Genomic DNA, 14,025 nt, shown 5'->3' on the forward strand with positions numbered 1-14,025 from the left:
CCCTGCTGCAGCTCTTGGGCTCTCACCCTTCTTTATGCTAAAAAAAAAAAAAAAAAAAAAAAGGCAAGGGCGGGGGGCAGGAAAGCATCCAAGACACTTTAAAATGAGAGTTTGCAGGAGAAATGACCTGGTGGACGCATTCCCTAGGAGGGGAGAGTTGGGTGTGTGGGTGGCTCCCAGTGTACACACTCAGACAATGCCTACCTCGGGAGAGGGGCAGTTCACAGGTGGGGGAGTTGATAGAGGCTTTGGTCTTGGGCCCTGGACCTCCCGGGAGCTTCTCCCAGACTTTGGAGGGCCTCGGGGTGCAGAAATTGGGCAACGTCCCCCCTGCAGTGGCCCAGACTCGTTACACACCCAGTCTGTTTGCTGCTTCTTTCCTTATTACTTTTTCTTATTAAGTAAATTTAAAATTAAAAAAAAAAAAAAGGAGTTGCTTGGGCCTGGGTGTGTGCACGCATGCCGGTCTACTTTGGGAAGAAGGAAGACACTAGAGAGATGGTGAGGTAGGAGTAGAGGCCACTACCCTAGGCCTCAGGCCAGCAAAATCATCTGCTGCCCAGAAAACAAACTGGTCTTACAGGTCCTCCATGCACTCAGAGCCATTGTGTGGTCTTGGGGATGCACTTGGTTTGAGACCTGTGGACCCTGCCAGTTAGGGACGTGCAGAGAAAAGGCTGGGAGCCTGGTCTCATATGTGTGGAAGCAGGGAGAGCTCCCCTCTCTCCTTTCCATTCATCGTCCTCACCTGATTAGAATCCCAGCTTTCAGAACTAGGAGGCCTTCTGTGATCATCCAGCTCACACTCCTCATGAGTCTTTGGGATGGCACCATGGGCCCTTTGGTGTCCAGTGTCTTCCTCACTGTTGGGCTTAAAAGGGCTGCAGGGATTCAACTCCACAACCCCTGGGACCCATAGAGAGGAGTCAGGCCCCTCCCATTTCTCACCTTCCCATTCCTCCCCTCTCTAAAGGCTCCCTGCCTAGATGGGAGAGAGACCTGGATGGGAGCATCGGGTGAAGGCCAAGCTTGGTCAGGATTCAGTTTCCAGCCCTGCCACTTACCAGTTTTGGGTAACTTTAGGCAAGTTACCTAACCTCTCTGAGACTCAGTTTCTGCAACTGTAGAAGAGGCTATTCTGAGGAATAAACAAGGTAATTTAGGTAAAGCATTAGTCTGGCTCACAGGAAGCTCCTTTGTGTGGTTGCTAAATGTCTTCCGTCAGGAACTGGGGTAGAGGTTGGAAAGCCCAGCAGGCTTGGGAGGACAGCGTGCCTGGGAATGGCCTCCGTACTCCCTGGCTTGTCTGGCTTATATTCCTGCTGCTTCCTCCCCTCCCATAGGGACATTCTTTGGAAGGAATGGCACCCCCCTCCCCTTGCCCTGGACTGACGATTTCCATCCTCTACTCCATGTGGAATTGTTTAGTGAGTCTCAAGTTCAGCATCTGAGAACTGGAGATGAAAAGACCCAACTGCCCGGGAACTCAGGGAAGCTAACTCCCACTGCATTGTGTGTGCAGGGTCTAGCCAGCTGGGCTGGAGGCTCCAGACCTCACGTTTAACACAAAAGTGATCAACAACCCTTCACACTTTGGCTGGTAGCTGGCAGCAGTTTCTGAGCACTTCCACATTCATCATTTCCTTTGATCTCCCCTTAGGGAGAGGTGGCCTTGAGGGGCTTCAGCTGATGGATCTCCATGAACTTTACCCACCTCCCCTCATAACTGTGCCTCCAGTTGAGAATCTCTGTGCCTCTAGAGTCTCCTCTCCTTTCTACTGTCCACATTCCAGCAAGAGTGCCCTTTCTAAACTGCAGATCTGCAAAATGGATCATGACACTTGCCTGCTTAAAACCTTTCAATAGCAAAAGCCAAACTGCTTGGCGTAGCATTCAAGGCCTGTGTGATATGCCCCCACCTCACTTTCACTCTCCAGCATCAGTTCTGGCCACCCCCTCGCACACGTCTCAAGCTCTAGTCCCCTAGTCACCTGGAAAGAAGGGAAGGGAGGTGGACTTTCTCCATTCAAGTCTGTTCAGTGTCCTCGCCCCCCGGGGAGCTCTCTCTCTGGTGAACTTGGCCTCTCTGTCTGTGATATTGCCATGCCCTTTGTATGTAAGCACCATCATTTTCACTGTTCTCTTCCCCTTCTTGTGATCATCTTGGCCACTGTGACATGTCTGAGACTGTGCTGGATACGTTTAAGATCATGATTTAATCCAAACAACCACACTAGATGGATAGTGGTGTGGCCCAGAAAGGGCAGGAGATCTGTCTGGGGTTACGTAGCATGTTCTCTGCAGAGCTGGAACAACAGTTAGGGCTCCAGTGCTCTTTCTGTTGCCTTACAATCTCCACAAAGAGCAGAGGTGGCGTAGCAGAAAGGCCTGGGAATCTAAGGATTTCAGGTGCAAACTGTCACTCTATCCCTGGCTAGCTGTGGACTTTGGGTAAGTCATTTCCTCCTCTAAGCCACAGTTTCATTACCTGTAAAATAGGGATAAATAAGAAGTCCTACCTCCCAGGGATATGGGGTGATCAAAGGAATCAATACAGATACAAATGTGTTATAAGCCATAGGGTGCAGTGTGCTTTTATTTATTTATTTAGAGATGAGGTCTTACTCTATCACCCAGGCTGGAGCACAGTGGTGCAATCATACATAGCTCACTGGTTCCTTGAATTCCTGGGCTCAAGGGATCCTCCTGCCTCAGCCTCCTGAGTAGCCGGAACTACAGGCACACCACCACCGTGCCTCGCTAATTTGTAAAGTATTTGTAGAGACAGGGGTCTTATCTTGCCCAGGCTGATCTCAAACTCTTGGGCTCAAGCAGTCCTCCCGCCTTGGCCTCCCAAAGTACTGGGATTACAGGTGTGAGCCACCGTGTCTGGCTGTGGTGTGATTTTAACTGACTTACCTGAACAGCCATACTGCAGCTGCGGGTGATCTGTTGAAGATCTCTTTTCTCGAAGAGCTCTCGAGTAGAGGTCAGAAGACACTATTCGTCCCTTCAGCTGCTTTGCTCATTTTCCATGTTTTGAGACAGGCCTTTCATTTTCTGTCCTTCATTATAGCTGTCAAGCCCTGACCAGAAAACTCTTCAGATCCTATGTATCTCCGTGAGCCTCCAGGATCTCTATTTTTCTTGCTGCATTTTCTTCTTTTCAGCTGTCAGAAGCTGGCAGGTCTTAAGTTAATAGAGCATCAGAACCATGTGTGGAAATAGCAGACAACAAGAGCCGGAAGAAAAAGGATGTGTCTCCACGCCCGCCCCCAACCCTGACTCTGTAGATGTGGCGTGTGGCAGGTTATGTTTTCTAAAAGTTCCTCTGGTGATTCTGATGTCAGTACGAGGGCTGTGGGACATGACCGAATACCTTGGAGTTGGAAGACCTTCCACGCATGTTCTTGTTAAACCTCCGAGCAGGCTTCTTAGGTAGTTGATTATTCCCTCCATTTTACAGATGTGGAAACTGAGAGTCAGAAGTGACTTACCCAGGATTGCACAGCTGGAACTGAAAACTGGCTCACAGACAGAACTCCAGCCATTCCTCTGCCAGGCGGAATTCTGTGTCTGGGCTTTGCTGGTGTCTCAGCAGTCAATGCATGACAAATGCTTCTCCCACCCTGCCAAATCAAATGCTTCCCTAAATATTTCTCTCCCACTCTTCCACCTCCATGCTTTTTCCCCTGCCTGGAATGCTTTTCTCAGTTCAATCTACCAGCTGCAGTTTTCGCTGTCCTCCGAGCCCTGCCACCTCCTGCACAAAGATGTTTCCATTTTCCGCAGTTTCTCTTCCTTTGAGCCTAGAAACACTTGGTCTGTGCCTCAGTACAGCTGTCTCTTCAGTCCTATCTCCTGCCTCAACTTGATGCTCCAACATCCCCAGCTGTTGGGATTTCCTGCAGCTTCTGGCAGTTCCTTGCCACCTCTGGGTCTTTGCTTCTCTTTGTGCCTACAGAAGTGCCCCTTGCCCTGCCCCATCTCTTACTTATTATTCAAAATTCAGCTCAGGTATCACTTCTTCCAGGAGGCCTCCCCTGACCTCCCCAACCCCTAATTCTACTATTAGGAACCCTTCCTCTGTGATGCCATAGTATACCGAGGATACCTCTGTAATGAACAAGATTGTTCATTCGTTCACCCATTCATTCATTATAGCAAGGTGCAGACTCTGGAGCCAAATCTCAGGTTTGAACCCTAGCTTCAAAGTGGGCAAGTTCTTAACCACCCCACCCTGCCTCACTATCTGTAAAATGAGGAAAACAATAGTCCCTACCTCAAACGTTATTGTAAGGATTAAATGAATTATCTGTATAGCATGTGTATAACACTGCCTCGAATGTAGTAACACACTAATACATTAGTAAGTATCTGATGAATGTTGGCTACTACTCTTACAACTTGTTAATTCACTTTACAACATAGGAAAAAACGTTTGTAAAAATGGACAGAGAAGAGGATTCTGGGTAGATGGCGGAGTAGGAAGCATCAGGAATCCATCTTCCCACCTAGACAACAATTGCACTGGCAGATCTGTCTGATGTAACTGTTTTGTAACACTGGAGTCTATTGAAGGCATGAAACTTCCAGGGGAAGTCTGGGACAGTAAATTGTACTTAATTTCGTCAATTTCAGCTGTTAACATGAAAGCAGCTACTCTGACCACAGCCCCATGTCAGGCCAGGAGGCTGTGTGTGTGTGCCTGCAGCAACCTGCACAAAGCCTGTGAGAGCCAGGGTGGACAAAAAGGACCCTGTAGTGAATACTGGGTATCTGAGCTCTGATCACTGATTATTGCTTCTAATCAAAGAAATACAGACACAAAAGCAGATGGCCATTGTTGTTGCACCTCCTCTGTTGTCTCAAGACTCTCCTCCTCCAGCTGAAGTGACTTCCAAAGGATTTAAAGGGCTAGTGCCCTTCCTTTTCCTTTATTTTTCTCTTTTTCCCCTTTGAGAGCTAGACATTAAAAACTAGAACATTTAAAAGCAACTGTATATACAGGAAAAGTTAAAAGTGACCATGTATGTTCAGGGAAAGGTTCAGGCTCAGAAAAGACTCCAGAAGACCTTAAATTTACATTGCAAGCTAATGTTTGGCACAGAGACAGTCCACAACATCAACAGAAAAACAGTAACAGTTTATACCTCAGGCTGATCCTGGGCACAGAGACAGCCTACAACATCTACAGAAAAATAATAACAAAAACCAGCAAACCCTAGGGAAAGAAGATTCCCAGAGCTACCACATCATCAGTTAAATGTTCAGTTTTCAACACAAAGCATACAAAGAAACAGAAAAGTATGGCTCTTTAAAAGGAAAACAAACAGAAACTGTCCCTGAAAAAGACCTGATGGCAGATCCACTAGACAAAGACTTTAAAACAACTCTTTTAAAGATACTGAAAGAACTAAAGGAAGATGTAGATAAAGTCAAGAAAATGACATGTGAACAAAATAGAAGGATCAAAAAAGAGAAAAAACCTAAAAAGAAGCCAAAAAGAAATTATGGAGCCATAAAGTACAATAACTGAAATGAAAAATTTACTGTAGGGATTCAGACAGATTTGAGGAGGCAAAAAAAAAAAAAAAAAAAATCCATAAATTTGAAGATAGGACAATAAAAATGGTTGAGTTTAAGGAACATAAAGAAAAAAGATTGAAGAAACATGAACAGAACCTAAGTGACCTATGGGATATCGTCAAATGGACCAACATATGTATTGTGAGAGTCTTAGAAGAAAGGAGCAGAGAGAATATTTGAAGAAATAATGGCTGAAAACATCTGAAATTAGATGAAAGACATAAACATCCAAGAAGCTCAGCAAACTCCAAGTCAGATAAACTCAGACCCACACTGAAACTCATTATAATCAAACTGTCAAAAGCCAAAGACACAGAATCTTGAAAGCAGCAAGAGAGAAGTTACTTATCATATACAAGGGATCCTCAATAAGACTGTCAGTAGATTTCTCATCAGAAACTTTGGAGGTCAGAAGGCAGTGGGATGATATAGTTAAAGTGTTAAAAGAAAAAGAAAAAAACTGTCAATCAAGAATCCTATATTTGGCAAAACCATCCTTTAAAAGTGAGGAAGAAATTAAGACATTCCCAGATAAACAAAAGCTGAAAGAGTTTACCATTAGACCTGCTCTGCAATAAATACGCAAGGGAGTCCTGCAGGTGAAATAAAGGACACTAGACAGGGACTCAAAGACATTTGAAGAAATGAAGGTCTCAATAAAGATAAATATGTGGGCAATTACAAAGCTAGTATTGTAACAATGGTTTGTAACTCCAGTTTTTGTTTTCTACATAATTTAAGAGGCTAATTATTTAAAATAATTATTAGTTTGTGGTTTTGGGCACACAATGAATAAAGATATAATTCTGTGAAAACCACCACCAAAAGGTCTGGGGATGGAATATGTTAAAGAAACAGAATTTATGGGCTGGGCACGGTAGCTCATGCCTCTAATCCCAGCACTTTGGGAGGCCGAGATGGGAGGATCACTTGAAGCCAGGATTTAAATACCAGCCTGGTCAACATAGTGAGATCCTGTCTCTAAAAAATAAAATAAAACAAAATAAACAGAGTTTGTGTATGTTATTGAAGTTAAGTTGGTATAGATTTAAATTAGAGTGTTATAACTTTAGGATGTTAAATATAATCCCCATGTTAACAATAAGAAAAAAGCTATAGAATATACACAGAAGGAAATGAGAAAAGAATTGAAATGTCTTATTACAAAAAAAAAAAAAACTAAACACAGAAGAGGACAGTGTTGTAGGAAATGTACAAAACCTCTATTGACCAGGCACAGTGGCTCATGCTTGTAATCCCAGCACTTCAGGAGGCCGAGCAGGTAGATCACCTAAGACCAGGAGTTTGAAACCAGCCTGGCCAACATGGTGAAACCCCCTCTCTACTAAAAATACAGAAATTAGCCAGGCATGGTGGTGGGCACCTATAATCCCAGCTACTAGGGAGGCTGAGGCAGGAGAATCGCATAAACCCAGGAGGTGGAGGAAGCAGTGAGCCAAGATTGCGCCATTGCACACCAGCCTGGGCAACAAGAGCAAAACTCCATCTCAAAAAACAAAAAACAAAACAAACAAACAACCAACAAATAAAAATCCTCTGTAAGGCATGTAGAAGACAAATAGCAAATAATAGAAGCAAATCCCTCCTTATCAGTAATTACTTTAATTGTAAATGAACTAAACTTTCCAATCAAGACAGAGATTGGCAGAATGGATAAAAATGCATGATTCAACTGTCTGCTCTCTACAAGAGACTCCCTTTAGATATTTGTGAAAACACAAATAGATTGAAAGTGAAAGGATGGAAAAATGTATTTCAACTAAATAGTAACCAAAAGAGAGCAGGGTTGGCTATATTAATATCAGACAAAATAGTCTTTACACAAAGTTTATAAAAGACAAAGAAGGATATTATATAAGAGGTTCAACTGGGTGCAGTGGCTCATGCCTGTAATCCCAACACTTTGGGAGGACGAGACAGGTGGATTGCTTTGAGTTCAGGAGTTCAAGACCAGCCTGGGCAACATGGCAAAATCCTGTCTCTACAAAAAATGCAAAAATAAGCCGGCATGGTTGCTCATGCCTGTAATCCCAGCTACTCCAGAGGCTGAGGCCGGAAGATCGCTCGAGCCCCAGAAATGGAGGTTACAGTGAACCAAGATTGCACCACTGCACTCCAGCCTGGGTGACAGAATGAGACCCTGTCTCAGGAAAAAAACAGATGTTTCAATATCGCAAGAAGGTATTATCAGCATTTATGTGCCTAGTAACAGACCATCAAAATATAAGCAAAAAACTGACGGAATTGAAGGGAGAAATAAACAGTTCTATAATAATAGTTGGAGATTTCAATACCCCACTCTCAATAATGGATAGAATGACCAGACAAAAGATAAGTAAGGAATAAACCAACTAGATCTAATAGACATACACTTAATGGGTAAAGTGTTTCAGTTTTACAAGATGAAAATAATTTTGGAGCTGGATGGTGTTGGTGGTTGCATAACATTATGAATGTATTTAATACCACTGAACTGTACCCTTAAAATAGCTAAGACAGCAAATTTTATGTTACATGTTACCACAATAAAAAAAAACTGAACAACAACAAAAGAAACTGGACAGGGAAACTGAGGCAGAAGCTAGCGTGTAGAGCCCAGGAGAGCACAGTGTGAGATGTGGGAGTCTTGGAAGGCACAAAGAGAAAAAAATGGAAGGTGGCTTTGGCCCTTGGTTGGGGGAGGGGACACAGTAGAGAGGGAGGCTCCCTCAGTTGGAGCCACGTGTGGATCTCTGGTCCACTTTCTGGGCAGGAGACTGTAACCTATAAAGAGGCAGTAGGCTGTTAGGTCAAATCTGCCAAGCCTTCCCTCCAAATTTCCTAGTTTGGTGGTGGTGCAAGGAGGCCAGGAACAAATTGTCTCCTGAGCAGCTGCCAGAGCTGGTCTAGTTCCAGAAGGCCAGGTCTACACTAGAGGCACTGCCCTTCCCCAGCTTTGCTTCCAGGTTTCCTCTGAGCCTGAAACCTCTGCCCCATCCCTGCATCCAGGAGCTAACCTGACTTGCATGTTCTGACAAGATGTGATGCTCCAGGCACCATGAAATCAACATGGGAGCTGAAGGGCCTTGGGGATCGGATATCAGGCATTTAACCTCAACACGTTTCTCATTTTGCAGGTGGGAGACTGAGGTGCAAAGAGAGAGTGACTTGTCCAAGGTCATAGAGCTAATGAGCAGGAAAGCTAGATTCCCAGTCAAGAGCTCTGTTTACTTCTCTACACAGCACACATCACTATGTATTCCCTCTCACCCATCCTATCCTTCCATCCATGTGTCCTACTGTCTTTACTCTCTATCCATCCATCCATCCATCCATCCAACAAATGTTTACCTGCTGAACCTCTGACACATGTTGAATCTTGCGCTGGGCTCCAGGAGCCTACAGTTGGGGTGGGCACACTGACACAGATATACCTTAGGTCCTGAAGAGTTTTGGGTGCCCACTAGAAATCTGTGCAGAACATTCGGAGCAGAGAGGGTCGCGGTGCTGGCCAGAGCCATCAGGCAAAGTGTCCTGAGGGAGGGCCTGGCTGAGAGAGTCCTGCTGGGCACAGAGGGCTGGGAGTGTGGGCTTAGTGAAGAAGTGAGGGCCCTTCTAGGCAGAAGGAGAAGCATGAACAAAGACCACACTGGAGGTTGTGGAGCAAAAAGTGGTTCAGCGTGGCTGGGTACAGGTGCCCAGGGAAGGATAGGTCTGAAAGAAGGGGAGCAATTCTCGGGACGTGGAGTCTCGTGGGTAGGCTGAGGTGACAGGCCTTGGTGCCACATGCATGGGAGCCACAGATGGTGTCTTCATTGTCAGGTGCTCATCTGAGGGAGTCCTGGTGGGGGGGACCCAGGGAGGGAGGGCAAGTACTGGGGACCCTTGTGTCTTCCTGTTAGCCTGTTGGTCTCCCAGAGGCCTGGCAATTCTCTCTTGCCTTCCCCACCGTCCCCACACAGGCCTGCGGACTCATCCCCTCCCCGGCTTGTCTGTCCTCTGTTGGTCTCTCTCCCTCCCTTTGGCCTATCAGCCCTTGCCAATCATGCAGACCCTACTGTTTCTCCCTCGCTCATCATCTCCCTGTGTCTTAGCACTACACCAGGCACAGAGCCCCCGACTGGAGGTCAGGGCAGCACACGGGATTCCAGTCCTATTTTTGCCACCAACTGACCTGAGTAGAAACATCTTATTAATAACAAGTATTTGCAGGGTGATTTCAGCTGACAAAGTCCTCTGACCCCCTGTAGGGGAAGATATCACCATGACCCAGAAGCCTCTTGACTAGGTCAAGCGTTCTGAGGGCCAGTGAACTCCGGGGAACTTTGTTATCACGCTTGGGTTGTTGTGTGATTACGTTATTGTGTGCAAAGGGCTATGTGCTCAATTTATTACCTTCTGTCCCAAGACAAACAGAACTTTAGAATGTTACCCCACAGAAGGTTACTTCAGAGCATATTAGAATCAGTCCTGGCCTTAAGCAAACAAGTTCCATTAAGAGATTTTCAGATTTTTTTTAAAAAGTTAGTCCATAGTAAGATACGCATGTTATCACGCAACCGGGGAAATATATATATATGTGTGTGTGTGTGTGTATGAAACACAAGCTTGGCAGACAGTACTCACCCTTGCTGCATGTAATACGGACTGGTATTTTCCTTTCTACTGCATTCTATTCCATTAGGAATAGCAATGGTGGTCATGTCCCTGTAAATTGATTTCACATCCCACTAACGGTTTACAATGGGAAGTTTTCTGGGACCACTTCCCCCTCCCCCACATTCAGTTGTTTCCTGATGCAGAAAAACTGCAAATCTGTATCTCCAGCTGTGACCTCTCACGGGGTTTAAATCTTGGCTTTGCCACTTCCTGGTGAGTCCCTTAAAGATTATTTCCTTTTCTGTAAAATGAAGAAAATTGTTACCCTGCAAGGTAGTGGAAAGGATTTAATGAAATCATTTATGTAAAGTGGTTCATGTGATTCTGGATGCATAGTAGTTGCTTAGTAAGTGTTTATTTATAACGATCTCTTATAACAAGAATTATGGAGACAGGTGTTCAGTGAACCTTGGTGAATAGCAGGGGTGAATCAGTTCACATAGCTGCCCTCAGGGCTGAGACTGGAGGGTGATGGGGAAGGGGTTAATATTTACAGAGCTCCTGCTGTGGGCCAGGCACTGTGCAAAATGTCGCAACTGCCACCTTGGTGAGTGTTTACAACAAGGTGGGTGCAATTACTAGTCTGATTTTATAGATGGGGAAACTGAGGTTCAGAGAGGGACAATACTTTGACTAAGGTTGTATGGCTTGTGAGTGGCACTACAGAGTTGCACCTCAGGCTTTTGGGCCTGAGAGTCCCTGAGCACCCTCCACACTCTCACCTGCCTGTCCTCTGCCTCTGCTGGTAGGTCCTCTGTGCCATACTGTGTTGGGCCATGCTGGACCCTTCGAGTGAGCCCTGGTTCCACGAAGAATGCTGCCCAAAAGGGCTTTGACCCAGCCCCTTCCAGCCTCCACCTCTCCATGTCCTTGTGGACCACAAGGTGAGGTCCCATATGCCCATCCAGCCTCACTGCCCACCACACATCTGCCCCCTCCCAGGCACAGCCAATGGTCACCCGTACTAGGTGACAGGCCCCAAACACGGCAGCACTTTCCATCCTGTAAGCTTTGGCTTTGGCTGTCTCCACTACTCAGAATGCCCCTCCCCTTCTCCCCAAAGACTGAAATCCTAGGTGTCTCCAGTGACAGTTCTCAAAACTAGGTCTGTTCTCAAAACTAGGCCTTGAAGGGAGGAAGTGGGGTGGTCTAGTTTGGACACACAGAAAGCAGAGAATGGAAGGGGCAGGAGGAGGGAGGTGAGGGCAGCAGAGAGAAGAGGGGGTAAAAGGGCAGGGCCAGGCTGTGCACAGTTGTGTAAGTGTGTGTGCCTAAGGCCACCACCTGACCAGAGCCAGGTGTCCTGCCAGGGGTGAAGAAAGTTCACCAGCTTTGTGCTCTCAGAGCAGACATTCTAGAACAATTTTGCAAAGGAGGGATGCTTAAGCCCCTGGTAAGCGGCCAGGGTCAGTGAACCACCCATGGCTAAGCTGAGATCCTCCCTCCCACCCTAGCCAGCTCTAAGTCCTCATTTTGGAGCTGCGGGACAGGCCCTGTAGCAGAAAGGAAAAAGGATACTTTGTTGGCATGCTTTCATTTTCATTTCTGGTGTCATTACAGGGATGAAACATTCTTAGAGAATTTACCAGTGTTTATGCTGTGGTCACATCTGATGCTCAAAGTGACCCTGGGAGGTGGGGCTCCTACCCCCATTTTACAGGCTGAAGCTCAGAGAGGGAACTGGTTGTCCAAGGCCACACAGTGAGAGAGAGGCAGAGCTGTGACACACAGTTAGTTTTTGTGCTGTTGGCATGTGTAGGAGTGGCCCCAGTAAATAAAACTTAAAGTTAACAACTTAGCTGAAGCTCACAATGGGCAAGATCAGATTCTTATCTTAACTCATTTAATCCTCAGAATTCTATCTGGAAGACACTACTGTTATCATCCCCATTTTACAGAGAGGGAAACTAAGGCATGGAGCTATTCAGCAACTTCTCAGTTCATAGAGCCAGTAAGTGGTGGAGCTGACACTCGAATCCAGGCCCTCTGGTTTCACAGCCTGTGCTCTGAATTGCTTCACTTACATAGAGGCTCAGGATGAAGGTAATTTAGTGAAGATGAGGTCAGCTGGATGGGCCCTAATCCAGTATGACCATTGTCCTGATAAGGAGAAGAAATCTGGATGCAGACACATGTAGAGGGAGAACACCCTGTGAGCATGGAGATGGTCACCTATAGCCAAGGACAGAGGCCTCCAGAAGCCAGCCCTGCTGACACATCCATCTCCAACTTCCAGCCTCTGGCACTGCGAGGAAACACGTGTCTGGTGTTTAAGCCACTCAGTCTCTGGTACTTTGTTATGGTAGCCCTAGCAAATGAATACACTCATGCAACATCGAGCTAGTGACTTAACTCTCGGTGTGTCACACAGTAGACTCAATAACACCCTACGAAGCATGGGCACATAGTAGGCCCTCAGCAAATGCTGGCTTTGCCTCCCCTCCAGGCCTAGGAATAGTGGCTAGCTGTCTCAGGGGAGGGGAGTGGGAATGTTACTGAGTCATCCTGCCTCAGCATGGACCCAGGACACCTGACCCTCGATCCTGCCCTCCTCTTTCCCCAGAAGAGCAATCCTGCCCTCAGCCCCACCCCTGTCCTTGGAGGTGAGCAGAGTTCACAGCTTTCTGTGTGCCAGGCTGTGAGGTGAGCAGAGTTCAAAGCTGCTTTGCCTCTGCCCATGCTCAGCAGCACACCTGCCGTGAATGGCTGACCAACTTGGCCAGGCACAAAGGGCAGGAGGGGAGGAGCCTCGGGTGCAGGGGCTGACAGGTGCGTTGGGGCATTTTCCACAGTGTGTGCATGCTGCATTTTATCTGATGCTCACAGCTACCCTCGGAGAGAAACTGAGGCCCAGAGGAGTTGAGGGACTCCCATTCAGTTCACCTGTGCTGGGCTTAGGTCCTTGGTGTCCAGGCTCTGGCCATGGCTGGACCACTTGCTTGCCCTCCAAGGCTTTGGGAGGCTATGGGGGTTGGTGGGAGGCCCATGGGCCCAGCAGTCACCTGACCTAGGCTCAAATCTCAGCCGGACCAGCGACCAACCGTATGACCCTGGGCCCTCCTTTGATGGGAGGCTAATCATGCCCACCTCGCCAGGCTGTTAGCAGGCTCAGTGAGAAGCCATCTCCACCCCTGGAACTCTCAAGGGAGTTCTTGTGACTTTCACAAGGAACTGCTAAGTTACTGTTGCTGAATCAAATTCCTGGAGAGCCAGGAAGTATGTCTGTGGGTGGGAGAGACGTCTGGCACTTCCAGGGGGGCCCCAAGGCTTCCTTCCCACATGCCTGCCTCCCCCAGCGCCTGGCAGCCCTTGAGAGGGAAGATAACAGAGGGGCCCAGAGGGTCTGAAATTTACCTTGCTCCTACTTCCTGCCCACTGTACCTGTCTGCACCCCCGGTTTCCCTGTCTGCAGTTCTGAGTTCAATAAATGTGGTTTTACTTTCTGATAGCACCTGTCACCACTCAAACTTCTCTGGATTATTGATTGTATTGTCACTGTTGGCGGCTTCCTCATCCCCTCCTAGAGTGGCGGTCATGGAGCAGGGACTTTGTTCACTGCTTTGTGTTGTTGACTGCTGTAGCTCCTGCACCTAGAACAGTGCCTGGCACACAGCAGGAGTTCAGTCGGTATTTGCGGCAGGAAGGAAGGAAGGGGCAGAGGGAGGGAGAGAGGGTGGAAATTGTGGATCCTCTGTGGTCAGCCCTTTTCTGCAACTGGGGATGTTGCCTTAGGTTAGAGCCCAACCCTGCTTGATAGAGGCTTCCCCTCTGGTGCCA

The sequence above is a fragment of the Papio anubis genome, chromosome 12 (assembly GCF_008728515.1).
Source record: "Papio anubis isolate 15944 chromosome 12, Panubis1.0, whole genome shotgun sequence".
Classification (NCBI taxonomy): domain Eukaryota; kingdom Metazoa; phylum Chordata; class Mammalia; order Primates; family Cercopithecidae; genus Papio; species Papio anubis.